The sequence below is a fragment of the Polistes fuscatus genome, unplaced genomic scaffold, assembly GCF_010416935.1.
Source record: "Polistes fuscatus isolate 324 unplaced genomic scaffold, CU_Pfus_HIC Scaffold27, whole genome shotgun sequence".
Taxonomy (NCBI): Eukaryota; Metazoa; Arthropoda; class Insecta; order Hymenoptera; family Vespidae; genus Polistes; species Polistes fuscatus.
This window is the reverse complement of record NW_025113104.1, coordinates 2262289-2281438: the sequence shown is the minus strand read 5'-3', so window position 1 is coordinate 2281438 and position 19150 is coordinate 2262289. Positions and strand designations below refer to the sequence as shown.

The window sequence follows — 19150 nt, the reverse complement described above, 5'->3', positions numbered from 1 at the left end:
GATAATGGTACGTTTCGTATAGAATCTGTCGATAAAAGTTTTTCCTAGGTGTCTCTTCGATGTACAATCAAGGATTCTTGAAATATTTTTCGAAAAGTTTCAATTCTTTTATTAATTTTCTTATCATCGCGATAATATTGAAGATAATTAATAATACTTAAAACTAGTCGATTTTTGTTGTTGTAATTGTTATAAACGAGAAAAAAGGAAAATCAAAGGACATAGAATATTCGAGATAATTTGTATACAATTACTAAATAAAATGAATTTCCTTATATTGTAATTAAAAAAGAGTAGTATCCGCGCGTAAGTTGATAACTATTGAAATAAATGTCGATTGGCCAATTATAGATTGACTAATTATAGATTCTCCTGTTGATAGATCAATAACTGATTATCTTATATATATATATTGCGATTTAGTTACGTAAGATTTATAGTTTCGGGAATTATTAATTTGATAAGAATGACTAGAAACAAAGGAAAGATTATCAAAAGAAAGGACAAGATGGAAAGCGCGAACGTTAGATGATCGTTGGAAACTTTCTGGCTTTTGGAGAACAACTATAGGTGGGAAGAAAGGTAGGAAGAAAGGTAGGAAGAAAGATAGGAAGAAAGAGAGATAGGAAAGAAATAAGGAAGAACAGGAACAGAAAAGTAGAAGAATAAAGAAGAAGGAGAAAAGAAAAAAGGTAGATAGGAAGCGAAAAAGAAATAGAGCGAAGGGGGTAAGTACGTAAAAGTTTTTCTTTGAACAGAATTCTGTGCCGGTAGTAGTCAGCTCCTTGACGTTTCTCCAGGGGGGTTTCAACCTTGCACGTAGAAGTAGAGACCGATAGTGGTAAGGGGTGCATATCGAAGGGATGATGAGAGTAGAGTTGGAGGGACGGAAGAGTGAGAGAGAGAGAGAGAAAGAGAGAAAAGAGAAACGAGGAGTGGGTGGGTGACCATGATGAAGAGCAAGCATCACGGAAAGAGGAAGAGGAAGAAAGAGATGGAGAAAGTAAGAGAGAGCGAGAGAAGATGAGAGAAAGAATGAAAGAGAGAATAATAGAAAAAGAGTGAAAGAAAAAATAAAAGAGAGAACGAGAGAGAATAGGATAGATGTAGAGGGAGGTCTTCTCCCTCTTGGGAGAAAGAGTGAGAAAGAAAGAGTACAAAAGAAAACAAAAGAAAAGAAAAGAGGAAAAGAAAGAGAAAAGGTGAGGGAATGAGAAAGAGAGAGAGAGAGAAGAGAGTAACCCGAGGGAGTAGAAGATGGAAAGCGAAGGAGAGCAACGGTGGTTATGAGTCGAAGTACAAAAGAGAAAGAAGAGGGGGTGGTAGTGGCGTGGAATGGGACGGGCAACGAGGAATGGAAGAAGCAAGAGGTCGATGGAAAAGGGAGAGAGAAAGGGAGAGAGAAGGCTTGGGAAAGGGGGAGAAAAAAATAGGAAGAAAAGGAAACGAGAAGAAGATAGACTGAGTGGAGAGGAAGAGAGAAAAGGGACGAGCAGACAGAGTGTATAGTAGAAGGTGCAGAGAGTTCCGAACCTAAAGAGAGAGAAAGCGGGAGGGAGTTGAAAAGAGAAGGACAATTCCTGCGAGATAGGCGAGCAAGGAAACGAGAGAGATAGAAGCTATAAAAGGGGATGAGATCTGTAGGTGGGGGAGTTAAAGTAAGCTCGCGAGAAAGAGAGAGAGAGAGAGGGGAGAAGGTATGTCGAGACGTCATAGCGATGAGGTTAGAGAGGGACAAAGGTAAAAGCGGAAAGAGAGGGTAACAAGAAAGGACGGCAAACAGAGTGAGCGAGAGAGAAGAAAGACACGAAAGAGGTAGAGCGAAAGAGTAGTAGTAGCAGTGGTACGAGGAGTAGATACAGGGTGGAGGAGGGTTCAGAGGAAATAGGGAAAGTGCAAGAGAGATAGTTGCATGCTTGCTAGCTTGCTTGCTTGCTTGCTTGCTTGCTTCAATCGAAAGGAAAGGAGAGAGATGAAAATTGGGTGGGAGAAGGATCGAAATACTAAGTGTATAGGGGAGGGTGAGAGAAACCGTGAGACGATGATAGCGAAGAGGAGAAAAGAGGAGAAAAGAGGAGAAAAGAGGAGAAGAGAGGAGAAGGTGGTGCACGCGCGCGCGCGCATACACCCGCGTGGGAGAGGAAAGCAAGCAGAGTCGACTCGGATATGAGGGTGTCGCGCAAGCCGGTCACGCTGAGGTTTCCATGGCAACGACAGGCGATAAATCAACCCGCAACATCCCCAAGTACCGCCAGATAAAACCGCATACACATATGGCCCCGTACGTCCTACCTACGTATCTACGTATGTAACACCTATGTATATATACGTGCACATACGTGTTCGTCGACGACGACGAAGCCGACGACGACGACGACGCCGACGACGACGACGCCACCACCACCACCACCACCACCACCACCACTACCACCACCGTGCGAGATACCGACTGCTAACTCTCCGCACCCAAAAACTTTTCCCTTCAGCCGATTTATGCCGTGGATGCTCGCGTCGCCAACGAATTTCTTTCCCTTTCTCTCTCTCGTTCGTTCGTTTGTTCGTTCGTTTATTTGTTCCGTTCTTTTTCATTCCGTGTCGCGTCGTACATATGTATACTCGTATGTATAGATAATGCTGGTGTAGAATAACTGTGAGAGGAGGATATGCACAGGGGTTCTGGCAGCCTATCGCGAAGCATGCCTTCGAATCTTTAAGGTATTTTGCCCTTCTTTTGTTTCCTTGACAATAAGGGAAACGGGATTTTACGAATAATCGAATTTCTATGTAATTTTTTTTTTTTCTAATACGCAAAGATAGAATATTATTCCAAGTATAACTCGAAAGCTACGTCTACAGGTGACAGGGCGAATCGTTAGTTCATAGTTCGAAAACTTTGCATAGTATCGACTATCTAAAAAAAAAACTTTGATGGATATATTTATCTCGTCAGTAGGTCAATGCTACTACGTCCGTACTTAAACGAAAAGAAGAAGAAAAAATAGCTGGAAATTTCGAAAAATTTGTATATTTCCCTTTAGAATTCAAGGGTGTCCAATCTTTCAGCGTTTCTGAGTTACATGAAAAGAAGACGAGGTGTTTTGGGCCACGCATAAAATATTTTGAATGTATGCAATTATCAGAGAATGATTTCACGAATTTATCGTTGCTAAAGAACGTGTTAAATTCAAGAATTTATCGCTTATAAATGAATACCATGTTTAAATTGTATTTCAAGTTTTATTAATGCTATTTTTAATCGCAATCTTATAAAGTTTCTATGTTAGTAAGTTTATGTTTTTTTTTTTTTTTTGTAGAAGCCTGCCTTAGACGAATAATTTCTCCTTCTATTTTTACTTACATTAGAAATAATGTACGATTGACTTGGTTGAAAATCTAATTATCGAGTTTTTCGATTATGCGTTTGGTTGATCTTGAAAATTTCGCGAAATTAATTAACGTTGAACCTTTTTCATCGTGAACTTTTGTTATCGGGCAAGAATGAAGATATGAAAAAGATAGAGAATGCGTGGGCCGCAAATAAAGGCTTGAAGCAAGCCTAATCTCATTCGGCACGGTACTGACGTCATTAGAGGCGCCTCCGTGACGTTGTCGGTGCCGACAGTGACGTGCACTTGTCTCTATTTTTATCTCTTTCTCTCTCTCCCTCCCTCTCCGTCCCTCTCCGTCCCTCTCCGTCCTTGCTGAGAATGGTTAAGGTCGCTCCGATAGAACGCGTTCCTACGCATTTTTCCCCCATATATCAATTGCACTCTGACATTATTCTATATGTCTCTATTATTTTCGAGTAAGTGCAATATATAAACAAATGATAAGATAAAAAAAAACGTGGTTGGTTTTGAGGAAAATTTGCTCGATAAGAAAAGTGAAGAAATTAGATTGAATAAAACGTTACGTGAACTTTGCGTGCACATTGGATACGAATGCAATTGTGCTTGGTAATATGAATTATCATTTCTGGCAAAGATTCGTAACTAATATTTCATCTTGAATAGAAACGATACGCGATCATCCTTTTAATTGCTATTGATAAGTTTTTAAAAGCTTCCTGGCTTTAATTTCAAATCGAAAGAGTTACAACGATTTGCTGGCATTTTAGCGCGTAGTAGGTAGGTAGGTACATCGAATGATCAGCTCGGAGACACCTGTTGCTCTTTAATTTGACGTAACGCGTATGATGCGATCATAAGCTCGTTCAGCTTGTGGAAGGTGAAAAATGAAAAAGAAACGAGAGGAAAGGAAAGAAAAGGAAAAAATGAAGACTCGTGTTGGTTCATCGATTGGAAAAATTGATAAAGTAAACTAAAGTATATTCAAACATTTTTTTTTCCTTATCAAATCAATTAATATATTGTATTTTATTTCGTAGTAAATGATTAACAATAATTAATAATCATTAATAATGGAAAGAAATATATATCTTTAGAAGAGGGAACAGATGCAGTTGTCTGACTATTCTCTGGTTTTCTCTACTAGCTAAATTTACAAATCATATCTCGAAGCTGCTTTTAACGTTAAGCTTAACTTAGTTCGATCGACTTTGTTTGAACTTTTCTCGTCTGGTACACCTTGGTAAAGTACTATCTAGCTATTCGATGATCAAATTCTAGCCACGTCTGACCAGCAAAGTCACGATCTCTCTCTCTCTCTCTATATATATATATATACATTTCCCTTTTGCTGTGTTTCTGTTTCCATCTCTCTTCCGAAAAAGAAGGATAGAGAGAGAGAGAGAGAGTAGTCACTCGATTTCAAAGTGGACGGATAGAATGATAATCTGAGAGCAGCTTGGTAGTTGGTTGGTATTGATCTGTCGGTCGGGGTGTTACTGTGTGGTATGGTCGGTCGGTGGGTTGGATAGGTGGGTGGTTGTGCCGTACTGGGCGAGGATAGAGATATAGGGACTCACTGTACAACCGAGAGAGATCGACCGAGAACGAAAGGAGAACGCTAGAGAGACGAGCTCGAGAGGAGAATATAGATAGAGATAGAAATATACATATATATATATATATATATATATATTATATATTGTGTGTATATATGTATATATATATATAGTATATAAATATATATATTATGTATAGAGGGAGAAAGAGAGAGGAAGCGCTGCAGAAGGGGGTAGCTTTCGGAATAGAGGATGGGGTGGGAAGTTGGGGGAAGGCAGGAATGGGGCAGCGGGGATGAGAGGTCGACTTGCTACGCCAACAGCTATAGCCTTACACTAGACTCTTTTGTCTCTTTTTCCCTTTCTACGTGTCTTTTCCTCTCTTTCTCTCTCCGTCTATATTTTATGTCTATGTATGTTTGTTTGTATGTGCGCGCGCGCGTGTGTGCGGGTGTTTGTAAATTTCTTTCTCTTTCTTTCTCTTTCTTTCTCTCTGCGTCACTCTATTCCCTTTTCCACTAAATCTGTCTTTCTCTTTTTTTCTTTATCTTTCTTTATCTTCCTTTTCCTTTTTCTCCCTTCGAATGCACTTTGCCCAAGTCTAGAAGAGAAGCTTGTGCGACACCGGATTGGCGGGCTGCGACCCCGCATGAATTATTCGCTAGCCTAATAGTTTCCTAAGCGAAGAGAGAACTCCTACGGTAGATCTTTGTCTTTCCTTCTTCTTATTATTTTTCTTTTTCCTTTTCTAATTCTCCATTTTGCATATGACGAGACTTCATCGATTTCTCTCTGGAGATATTTTTATTTACATATATATATATATATATATTTATATAATTATAGTATATAAGGAATATAATATTGTAATTAGTTATTTGCATATATTAAATATTATAATAATAATAATGTATATATAGCGTAAATTAGACACAACGGATATTAGAATAAATTTGTACAATATAATTAAATTAACTGTTAAGTCCTTGCAGTTTTTTCTCAGTAAATAACACAGCAGAAATCGCACATATTTATTGTCTAGTCTAAAAATATAATCAATTTTCTTACAGATAAAATTCAAGTGAAAAGATTTGCAAAGCGTAATGGTAGCGTATCGCTATTAAATTAATTTTCTCTCTTTTTCTTTCTTTCTTTATCTTCATCTCCTTCGAAACTTGACGGATTATGAATTTTGGCATAGCAAGGGTGAGCATCGCGCATCGACTTAATCCAAGGCTGAGTAGGCGCGAGAATGATGCAGCATCCCAACCCCTGAACGGATGATGTAATCATTCGTTCGAGAAGGGGCGATACAATAATGGCCCCCGTACGAAAATTACTTTCCCGAATGTGCGGTACAGCGATGAGCAATTTAAGAGGTGGCTCGGGGTGTTGAGCTTCGTACGGCAGCTTGGGGTGGGCTGAGTTTGAGGTGGTTTAGGGTGGTAGTGGTGGTGGTGGTGGTGGTGGTGGTGGTGGTTGGCGAGGGATGAAGGCTCGATTTCCTCGCGATGAATATCACGTGGACAAACATTTGCGAGTACGAGTGTGCCATTTCAAAGACCCGTATTACGAACTTCTGTCGCGCTACTCAATGCAGATAAATCCGCAGATCGTGGGGTTCGAGAGTGGAAAAAGAGAGGGAGGATACTACATAATGAACAACCTTTTGCGTTCTTCAAATCTTTCATTTCCCTTTTGAAAGTTCGGTGTCGCAATTTTATAAAGGATTGATTATTAAGTCGATGGTATACAAAATCAAATCATTTATTGTTAATTATTCATTTACTTATAATGAGTTCAATAAATTTGAACTCATTCTACTCAAATCTGACAGCACTTTGTTCGCGTGTCTCTTGGTTTAATGGAAAGCTCGACGATTTATTTTCAACTTGTGTGTCATATATTCTAGTTACGTATAAATATAATCCCTTTTTCCTCTGTACGCACGTGCATTTATACCTATACATACATACGCAAATTTAGTGCACGCGTATATAAATCGAGAGAAAGGGAAAGAGAGGAAGTTACATCGCTCGAATGTGTTAGACAATTAAACTAGGTACGCAAAGATGAAGGCATGCGCACATTGGTTGCTTGGTAGATAGATTATACACACATTCGTAAGAATCTTCACGTACCAATGGTGATGTTCGCTCTCTCTCTCTCTCTCTCACATTACTGGCAGAAGTTCGTACGAGAAGAGGAGGGCGCGTATGAGGGCTGGGGGACGGGGGGGGAGCGTGGGAGAGGTTTTAGGAAGGGTGAACGAGGGCCAAATATTAACGCTGAGTTAATTTAACCGAGTGAGAGCATCGAACTAACTAACCGCGACCGATTCGAAAGCTTTCTCTCTAGTTAAATTATATATATAATACATATACTTAAATGTGCGAATATATATGTATCTATACGATTTAGTAGAATTTTAAATATGTAAAGAACTTTTTTTTCTCCTTTCTTTTTTTCTCTTTTTTTTTCTTTACCCCCAAAAGAAATCAATATAAAAATGTACTGCGAAATAATCACCGAGACTTTTTAGTAAGCGCGCGAAAGAGTTGCACTTACAATCATACACGCGACGACATGACGACAACGACGACAACGACGACAACGACGACAACGACGAGACAGGAGATATGAAGAATTCTCGGAAAAGATATTTCGACCGACCTGCTCCACTTTTCGGTTCATACATGCATAGCCTCTCTCATATACACTTGCCCAACTCTAAGGATTTTCAATCGAGCGTGCGATCTTTCAAGAATTCTTCTAAATCTTTCTTTCTTTTTTACCATCTACCCTTTTTTTTCTATTCTTCTTGATCGTTCGAAGAAAAATGGCGAAACATCTGTCAAATAAACAAAAAGAATCACGAATCCCAACAGCATCGGTATCAGCATCAGCATCAGCAGCAGCAGCAGCGGCAGCATCAGCAGCAGCAGCAAGGGCATATCTACATTTTGTTCTTATTTCAAGTTTGGCTCAATTTTCGAGACAGACGTTCCAAAACGAAGTATCCTTACGATACCCGAAAAAGCTTCTATTTTCGGCACGCATGGTTACCATCGCGTTATAAGACTATTTCGAGAAAGAAAAAGAGAAAGAAGCAGAGAGGACGAAGCAATCTCGAGAGTTTGACCGATCGGTCATCCTCCCTCGCTTCGTTCTGACTCACTCAGCGACATATACACACACACACGCACACACACACACACATTCCCCCTTTACATGCACACATCTCCCAGACGGGTACACATAAATCTACGGACTCTATATATGTAAAAAGACACATGTAGAAAAGTTATCCTAAAGCCGTGGAAACGTCCGAATACTTTGAACATTCCATGGAATCTTTCTCCCTTGAGTTACTAACTCACACCACCTACACCACCACCTCCACCACCACCACCATCACTACCAACAACAACCATCCACACTCTCTCTTTCTCTCGTCTCCCATCTCCCATCTCTCGACACTTTTTTCTTCTTCCTTCACGCAAATAGACGTGGGATCAGGAGGCTAAAGAAGTTCTTCGAGTCTTATAGAATACTGGACCCTGAAGGATAGAAAAGATAGACTCATTTCTTTCTTTCTTTCTTTATCTTTCATTTCCTGTGTAGCAAAAGTGTCTAACTGGTTGGCAGGCTGGTTGGCTGGCTGGTTGGCTGGCTGGTTGGCTGGCTGGTTGGCTGGTTAGCTCGTTGGCTTGCTAGTTGCTGCTGCTTGTGCTGGTGCTGCTGAGTTCTCAGCTCAGCCTGGCACGAAGGGAGGTCGCTGCAAAATATGATCCACCGTGTAAAAACCATATGAATAATGGGATGGCATATCGTGCATCAGTATGCCGCTGACTGTTGGCCCAGGTCAAATTGACTTGAGCGTCTCCATGGCAACAACTACTCAGACTTCCGGCTGGTCGATATCCTACCAACTTGTATTTTGCGGCGGACCTCACCTCACCCCCTTCTCACTCTCTCTCTCACTTACTCTCTCTCTCTCTCTCTCTCTCTCTTACTCTCTATAACACATAGATACACATATAGACATAGGCAGACACAAACACAGTCTCCGAGTCGCCCTCTCGAGCCCCTCCTCTTCTATATCTCTCTTCGTTCCACCCTCTTCTATCTTTACCCTCGCTCTCTCTCACTTCAACCCTCAGTCACTCACTCGATTCCGTATCTCTGGCTTTCTCTCTCTCTCTCTCTCTCTCTCTCTCTCTTTTCTCTTCTCTTCTCTTTCGTTCTTTTTCTTTCTTTTTCCTTCTTTATTTCTATAGTGAGTTCCACCATCCCATTTCCACCCTTCCTTCCACAGACTCGTACTTTGCGAGTTTCGTTTCTTTCTCTCTTTCGTTTCTTCTCGTTTCACTAGGTAGAACCAGTAGGAGCAAAGGAAAAGACAGACTCCGATAACAGACGCTGAGATTCTTACCCTTCGAGTTAAGCATACGAGATATTATATACCAGTAAGATATATGTCATTGATACGCACTTGTCTTTACTTTGTAACAGGAGCATCGACGCGGTTACATTCGAATCCAGATCGAAAATGTCTTATCCGCAGGATTCAACTCCTTTTTCTTATTCTTCTCATTCTTATTATTCTTTTCTTCTACTAAAGGAAGAGAAAAAGTGCGAATGAAAGATTAAGTGGAACGTTCGAGAAAAGAATTACAAGGTTTTTGCGGCATGAGAATAGCAAGCAGTCTTTAGGATGTTTCATTACTGACAGAGAGTTAGTTAAGTTCTCGGAGAGGATCTTTACAATTTCAAGTATGACGTATCCAAGATGAAGATCCTAAAAATCATATTTAAACGATCGTTAGATACTTTCTCGTTTTCTTTTTCTTATTTCGAGGCTCCACTTCCGATGCGTTCTCGATATTCTCTCTCGATAAGTAGATTTCAAGGTCAGGCGAGACTCATTAAACGCCATACCATGCAACATATAACATCGACTCGTTCGAGATGTCCGCGTGACATCTTTAATGAAAAAACAAATAAAGGAAAGCAAAGACTAGATATTTCAAAAAAAAATAAATAGATAAAGAAAAAAAGATAGGATAAGAAAAAGCGTGGGTACGTGATATTAGTGCATATGCGCGTAATGGAAATTCCATGTTTCACGCTATTCGTATGAAACTCGAGCAGGCATTGTACTTTTCACCTGGCGAAGATGACACCTTCTCATAGTACCACAGTCGATTTATTTTTCATTCGCGTTCATTAGATGAAATAATAGAAATTCGTGATCTTTTCTCCGGTGAAACTTTCTTACCTAACGTTTCTTCGCGTCCCGATTTTCTTCATAATTCAGATGTCCGTCAGACAATTTTGCTTCATTGTATGAAAAGATAAAAAAGAAAACATACCGAAATTTAATTATAACGAATCGATGAAATTTGAGGATACGTTGAGCAAAATGCTTTCATTCAAAGAAACGATCGGCGGAAGTGCCTAATAAAGAATAATTTTCCTGAATTTCACTGGGCGTAACTTTTTCAATAAAACATTTTTAATTGGTGCAGCAATGACGAAAACGACGACAACAAGGTGGACCGATGCATAAAGGGAATGAGCCATTTATCATCTTCTCGCTTTCTTGTGTATGTAAGAGAGAGAGAGAGAGAGAGAGGGAGAAAGAGAGAGAGGCTTGGCAGCAAAGTATTATACACATATCTACTACTCGCTATTAACCCCTTCCAATGGGTTTAACTCGTGTCTTCATGTGAACATCGTTACAACGTTATATATGTTAGGTGCATATATATTATATATCTATATATTCGCAAAAGCTGAACACCTTATCATCGATCTCACATGCTATATAATATTATACATACACACATATACATATGTACCTATTATTCATGTCCCATTTCCAAAGTTTACCTTTACGATCTTTAGCTTTAGCTTCGGACAAAATAATAAAATTAGATGATAGTCGAAATATTTGATTAAAATAATTTTCTTATATACCAGAAAGAAAATTAAAAAAATAGATATTGCGCAAATTACCGTGAGACAATTTCGTGCCGATAATAATTTATCCGCTCTGATCAGCTGCAAGGGAAAAATAAAATTAAAAATAAAAATGAAAAGAAAAAAGACAAAAAGGAAAAAGAAGTGTCTGTCAATCTGACATAATGAATGTCGAGGAAATTAGTATCATCGTTTTGTGCTACGCAGAATTGGGCCAATGAATGAACGAACGAACGAAGGAACGAACGAACGAACGAAGGAACGAACGAAGGAACGAACGAAGGAACGAAAGAGTATACGATACATCTCTCGGTAGTCATTTAACGGGCAAAATATTTATGACGATGATGATCGACCGGCCGCCTTTAAGACGAAGAGAAGAACCATCTTGAGAAGCCGACAGGATTGCCAATGTTCTTTCTACATGCATATTATACATACATGTATACATACATACATACATATGTACAGGTGCTCGCAACAGGCGGCTTTTACACGACTAAGGTGTGCCTCGCTCGACTTATGTCTCGTTGGCCTGTTCGATCCAAACCATACTTACAAACACACACACACACACACATCTACACATACTTTCAAGTTGGAGGGCCACGGCACGTGGACAACATGCCCCTCCCCTTCATCTCTTTTTTTATTTCTTTCTTTTTCTCATTCTTACTAGGGTGTTGTTGCCTAAAGGAGACGACGCGTCAAGCCAGCTGGCGATACACCGCGAAACCAACCAATTGCACTCGCTTAAGTCGAAGGTGTCTCGTTTAAACAAAAAGGATAAGATAACTCGTTCTTTCTTAATAGAGTCGAATTTCTTCTTTTGGAACAAAATTATTCCTTCAAATTATTCTTACTACTAGCAGAACAAATGAATGTTTTGCTTGGATCTTTTCAAGGATTTATCAAAGATCCCATTTAATTAACCCGTTAACGTCGATTCCAAAGAATACTCGAATAGATATATTTTGCGAATTCTATATCCTCCGGTATCGGGTAAAGGTTTGAGGTGCGATCTAAACGTCAATAATCCTGGCCGATATCGAGAGCCCAATCGATGAGGGGGGGACAACTGACGAGTATCCGAGATCTCTATACGCATGCGCGATCGCGCCGATCTACGCGGAGAATCTACGGAGAAGTTCACGATGCTATATAGATATGCATAGATATATACATATGTATATGTATTATATATACATAGAAACGTATGCACATACATATGTATTCATATAGACTCGCTCGACAAAGTGCTACCGAAAGTCGTTCAGTACGCATCCATCCCTGTCCCTCGCACAACGTTCTCTTATTCGAGCCACGGTCCGAGCATCGCGGAACAGCGGAGGCAAAAGCGCATTTGCGATGCCATCGGTAAATGAGAGACAGAGGAGAAAGGGAAACGGAATGAGGGGATGGGGTTAGAAGGGAGAAATTCCCTCGATGAAGGTGCCAGGAGAGGGATTCGATGGAAAGGAAGCAGAAAGAGATGGATAAAAAGATAGACAAACGGAAAGATAGAGAGAGAGAAAGAGGAAGAGTAGGAACGGTTGGAAATGCTAAGGGATAGAAACGTGTGGGTGGCAGAAGCATAGGGTTGGTTAGAACGGGTGGATATATATCGCTATTGGGGGCACTATGTCGCAGCAGTGGCGTCGACGTGAACTGTCTCTCTTTCTTTCGCCTACACAAGCGCGCACAGACACACACGCACACAGCACACACGCGCACACTCTCTCTCTCTCTCTCCCTATTCTATGTATATGTTCATCTCCTTTTCGCCAACGAGTTCACCCTCTCTGTCTATTCAGATGTCTATATACGTGATGCCTACCTACACCTCTTATCCAACCTCTTCTTCCATCTGTATCTTTTCGTCCGATATATTCGTTCGTTTTCGTCGCTCCTTCTTCCATTCCATGCGAGGAAAAGGGTAAGAGTAGTTGAGATGGTAGTGGTGGGTCGTGGTTGGTGGTTGGTATAGTAGATATCTTACGAGGGCGTCTGGTTGTCGGTCGCCAGCACGAGTCTTTCCGAGTCTTCCAAGTGTTGGGGAGGGGGGGGGTGTAGCTGTGATGGTGGTGGTTGTTCCTACTACTACCTTTTCCTTCAAATAGTTTCTTTCCTTGTTATATCCTTACTCTCTCTCTCTCCCTCTACTTTACCTTCCCCCATCTTCGCACTGGAAGCGAAAAGACGCGGTACCTTAGTAGTAGGTGGTAGTAGTGCGTATGGTTGTTGGGTATTCTACAAAGGCGTCTTGTTGGCCGTCTCTCCGTTAGCGTCAACTCGGTCTCTTTTCTCTCTCTCTCTCTCTCTCTCTCACCCCCTCTTTCTCCTTCTCGCTCGTTCTTCGGCGATCCTCTCAATCCAATTCCTGTCTCGCTCTCCTTCTCTTTCTCTCATCTTTCCCCCTGATTCTCTCCACTTCAACCCCTCTCGATCTTCGCAGGGAGAAAAGGAGATGGCGAGCGGCAAAATAAGGGAGGATGGGGGGGTGGTAGTAGTTTATGTAGGGTGGCAGTGGGTATAGTAGGTATCCTGCAAAGGCGTCTTGTTGGCCGCCTGGCTGATCAATACCCATCCGACCGACGACCCTCTGCCCCCCGCGCCCTATGCCCACCGGGGCCGTGGACCGTGCCTACACCTCCGAGCAACCCCCTGACTCGCCACCACCTATTCCACCACCTATTCCACCACCTATTCCACCAGCAAGATCCCTCTACGCCACACCACCGCGCCACCGCGCCACCACACCACCACACTATTCCGTCAAAGCCCAACGTAGTAACGGCGCTAGCGGTGACACCCTTGCTATCCTACTCTGCTCCCTGCCGACACGCCGTTGACCCCTACGCAATTTACATCGCGGCCTTCATAAAGTTAATTGAAATTTCCGCTAGCTACTACTGTGTTACTTCTCCACCTCGACACGACAGAGTCTAACTTTATATCGTTTGTTTTTTTTCCCTTTTTGTCTATCTACGGAATCTATATATCGTTGGTTACCTTTCCCTACGATCGTCGCCAAATTTTAGATTACGTTCGGTATCATCGGCTCGTCTCTCCGTTTAACGACTTTAATCCTTCAGTTTGCCCCTACTGATTTCTTTTTTACTCAAAAGAGTAAACTACAAAGTTTGTATGTTTATCGTTGCCGATATAAATATTATTTGTTACATTTTTTAATAACATAACTATAAAATCATTTAGATTTATTATCGATCCAAAGATAATAATCATAGATCGATACTTTATTATGTCAGATATATATAAGATGTTAATCTTTGAATTATCAAGGAGAAGCCCGAAAACGTGGTAGCGTTCCTTGGACGATTTAAGGCAAGATGTTCGCCGTCGGGTTGACGTTGGTGGGGTTGGAAGGAGTAGGAAGGAGTAGTGGGAGGATGAGAATGTGCGAGTGTCCGTTTTCCTTTCTCTCTCTCGCTGTGTGTGCACCAAAAGGTAGAGCCAAGTTTTGTGGCAGGTGCCAGCGTAACGGTGGCACGCGCAGGCTCTTTCGCACCAACGCGACTACTCTACAAAGCTCATCCCCACCTCACCCTTTCGCGCTCTTTCTCTTTTTACTATCCCCACCAGGGTTCCTATGTTCACGGACTCTCTTCTCAACGCACTGGCCTCACCTTATACTCGTCCTTGTCTGTCGGCAGTTCCCAACTTCGATCTTCTTCTCTCTTTTCCTCTTTCTTATCATTCCTCGTTCTTTTTGTCTTTTTTGTTTCCTCTTCTTTCTCCTTTCGGCGGCTGCGTCAGTTCTCGATCTCAGATGGCCGAACCCCGAGAGACAGGTGCCGGCAACTATTATGACCACCTTACTCGTTCTCCACGACCGAAAGCAAGCAACCAAGCAGCAGACGCGCGTAAAGAGAAGAAGAGAGATGAAAGACGGCAGACACACGCGTCACATTTTCGCGCTTCTTTCACTTTATTTTTGCTTGCCGCGCGCACACCAAGAACAGGTGGCTACTCCGTCGAGACCCTCTCCGCTTGCACCCGCATCGTAACACTGTTGTAATAACCGCGAACCTCGCATATATGCTTCATTTTTTATAAAGATATAATATAGGTATATTTATGGGAAGAAATATTTGAATATCTGGGTGAATAAAGAGTGTCAGGTCATATGAATTATTCGTAATGGTCTTATCTATAGACAAATGCAATGTAGATAAGCAGAGAGAATAATGTCGAGAGAGAGAGAGAGAGAGAGAGAGAGAGATCCGGTGAAATTTTGTGAGAGCCGCGCGTGCGGCTGTTAAAACCGCCAAACCCACGTGTACACACGTGCGGCTCCCGCGTACGGGAGCAAGAAGAAAGTGTGCTCGCGGTTGCACCGGTTGTTGCACAGACTGTTCCACAAAACCACGGGCCCCACCGCAGCCTCCGCTTGATCGAAAGTCGAATCGCCGACTCGTTCGTTCTCTTCTTTTCTCTTCTTTTCTCTTCTTTTCTCTTCTTTTCTCTTCTTTTCTCCTATTTTCTCTTGCCGACACCGGTCACCTTCTCTCAAAGATTAATCATCCGATCTTTTATCGATAGGCTGAACAATCTCCGCGAAGATTTTAATGATCTTACCTCAACGAAATCAGATATAAATACATAAGGGGTCAACACGCGCGTAACAAACCGTCTTCGTAAAGTTTAAATGCGTTACTTGATTGACGCGAATAAGCTTTAGGCTGATTCCCTCGAAAGAGGAAAACGCTCGGAGGAGCGTTTTATAGCACATTCGGCTCGCATGGCCAATGAATCGTTTGATCATATCGTAATGTAAAGTATACTATGTATCATGATGTAGCTATACATGTTTCTGACACATGAAGAATGCACTATATATTACAAAGAGACATATATACATACCAATTTACGTTTCGATCTTTTCGCAATGATTCAAATCGGACACGGTGAATGCAAAGCCGAATGATTTAGAACGTTCAATGACCAGTGGAATTCGAATAACAGCTGCGTACATATATGTACACAGATATGGAGGATGAGAATGAGGAGGAGCTGGAGGTGGTAGTGGAGTAGGATGAAGAAGAGCTGGAGGTGGTCGTATTAGCGGGTGGATATCGGTTTGTTGGCATTATCCTGTAATACATTAATGACGTGTCAAGTCAGCGCATGACAACGCGACCACCCTCTCGTGGCGCAGCGCAGCTGAGCTCCGTCGATGCTTTTGCTTCTCTCACTTGCGTCGATATATTTCTCTCTCTCTTACGCGCTTGCTCCATCCTATGCTTGCCTCCCACTCACCCTCGCCCACTCATTCTATCTCTCTCTCTCTCTCTCTCTCTCTTCGAACTCTCTGCTACTGGCTCGAGCCTCTGTGAGGAGATCAATAGGGTTCCTACACCCCGTTCCTCCACCGACACGCTAGAGGAGGACAAAGGTACTCACCCTGATGTTCCACTCGCGTTCCTGTCTCTGTTTTCTATGTACATATCATCTATAGTATATATACATATATATATATATATATACATATAATACATGTATGAGCATGCAAGAGCGAGTTCATATGTAAGATGATGATGTGTATGTGTTTTAATGCATATTATAGATGTTCATGATCAGTAGGTAGATATTATGTAATATCTATGCAATATGTACATCTATCTTGATGGAACTCTCTCAAAGGAACGATAGCCTTGTGATGTATCGTCGAGAAGAAGATTTGGGACTGGAGAAGTATAATCGGTACTATTAATGTTACAAGCTGCATCAAACGAAATCTATGTCATTTAAATGGCCTCCATAGATTTGCGTATGTTGCATATACTTTTTCCTTTCTACTGCATAAGTACAACTCTCCGATAAAACTCCCGCGTTTCGTTTCTTAAAGTGAAACGGCAAATGTTCGGTGCACCATGTCTTTACTGTACATTCTATGTGTACACATAGAGGACTAACAACCTACAGATGTATGTAGAGTCGGACTTTCGTAGACTCGATACGATTGCGTGATACGCACGTGCTGCTTACTTTCTAGAGACGATCCATCATTTCGTCCGTTGACGGCTCCTCGGCACGGCTCTTTACTCGCGCTAATTTTGCATATGATCTTTCGCGAATGTTAAACCCTCGCTTACTTACTCGCTTGCTTACTCGCTGCTTGCCTGCTTGCTTTTCCATGCAATAAGAAAGTAAGAAATGTTTCTCGATGGATCTTTCATCCTTTAAACTTATTTTCCTAAGAAGAACGATTATCCTCGATCTTTAACATTTATCTCCGCGTATTCACTAATCAAATACCAATATGTAGAGATCCCTGGTATATATTCCACCTTTGATCGCTTGCAATATAACATCGTATAATGTGTATCGGTTGTACTCAAAATTCTGCTCCCGAAATATAATCAACGATCGATAAAACTCAAAATTATTATAACAATAGGATAATTTGAGTTCTTTTCAAAGAATTATTATATTAATACCCATTATTGATCTAGCAAACAAATACTAACTCTGTGATAAGAGCTATGTATACCGCCATAATAGAGGTTGATCGGCAACGAGAGGTCGCGCGTGTCCTCGATCAGGACCCGCATACAAGGATAATCGTACGTGAAATACTCGTGTGAACGTGTTCTCAACATGGACAGGCTATACGTGTCTATTAGCGACCCCTTTCACACTTCGACTCAACTTACGAGTACACTTTTCACCATCAAACTCTCGTTTTACTTCGAAATAACCACCTTATTGTTAGATCCTAATAGGGAATGATGATTTCTTTGATTTTTCGATCCCATTAATTGTCTCAATGATACCCAATTCCGATTGGGATGTTTGCAAATGGTTCATTATTTCCAATCCTTTTACCCTTTTCACTTAAACATCTCACCCTTTCTCTCTTTCTCTTAGCATGATTATATACATTCATACATATGTATAGGTGTACATATATATTTTAAGTGTCACGGATTGTAAGGCGCAAGCGCACCCGACCGCTTACAGCCGTTGTTGGCCAACAGGCTGTTCCGGGCTTTGCACCAACCGTGTTACCAAACCGCTTATGCATGTATATTCCCATACTCTACTGTTTTTTCGCGTACACATATACGTATACGCGCGTAGCCAGTCATTTTGTGTAAAATAAATGGAAGAGAGAGAGAGAAAGACATAAAAAAAGAATAGTCAGGTCGGATGGAACGTAAGTAAACGCTCGCTCGCTCGCACACATCCATCGCCATTCTCCGTCGCATAGCAGTGGCAATCAGTGTGGCAGACTCGGAGAGTCGGTGCATCGGAGAAATCCGTTCGTACGTGACTGGAGGATTTCCAATCTTCTTTCTTTTCTTCTTCTTCGTCTTCTTCTTCGTCTTCTTCTTCGTCTTCTTCGCCTACCTGTCTTTTTATTTTCTTCAGGCTATTCCACGCTTTAGTCCTTTTTGTCTTTCTTTCGTTCCTTCTTTCTTTTCACCTTTTTCTTCCACTCAATCGCCTTCCATCGTATCACCGGTCGCCCTCGACGACTTTACGTCTATATTTTTTATAGCCGGTAAACCAGGGATCCGGTTTACCGAAGGTCGTTAATGAGATGAACGTTAGCTTCTGATCGGGAAAAGAGAAACTGACTCTGGTACATCATAGTTGATGAATTTCGTGATATCGTAAGTCTAAGAACCAAGCCATCGAAATAAAATATATAATATGTATCCCTTCATCTTGGAATGGTTGTTTTTCTTTGTCGGATATAATTAACATTCAAATAATCCAATGAATAATAGCGCACATTAATGTTGGATTTGAATATTGACACTTTAAACTAACGCTTTCGATGCAAACTTGTTACAAATGTCGAATATTCGTCGTCCTTTTCATAAGTTCCTAGGATGTCCCGATATAAATATAAATGGATGGATTGTTATATATGTTAAAACATTGCGCGCCGCTCGATGATTCTTCATTTATCGCCGGTGGGAGAAGCAGTAACAATGTCGCTCATTAAAAATGTCGATCCCATCGATCGCATCGTAGGCGTTGCGCTTGTTTAGATTATTTATTGCATATAATGCAATACATATATTGTATAACCATAGATTATTTAGAAACAGTAGGTAGTAATAGGTAGAGAATGGTTATAGGAGAACGTCCTACTTTGAATCAATCCATGCGATCATTATTGGTATTATTGGCCCGGTTGCCTGACCCGTGGCATCATCGTCAGTTTTTACAGCACTGCGAATCATGATTGGCGCGAGCCGTTCGAAACGTGGGGCTACTGCCCCA

General features: G+C 41.3%; 1 long non-coding RNA gene across 1 annotated transcript in view; it reads left to right on the top strand.

Moving 5' to 3' along the window:
- The first annotated feature begins 2386 nt into the window (after positions 1–2386).
- Positions 2387–19150, top strand: part of LOC122518966 — a 48523-nt gene continuing 31759 nt past the window's right edge. Inside the window, exon 1 of the long non-coding RNA XR_006304214.1 lies at positions 2387–2715. This is a non-coding gene — a long non-coding RNA (uncharacterized LOC122518966). The remainder of the gene's footprint in view (positions 2716–19150) is intronic.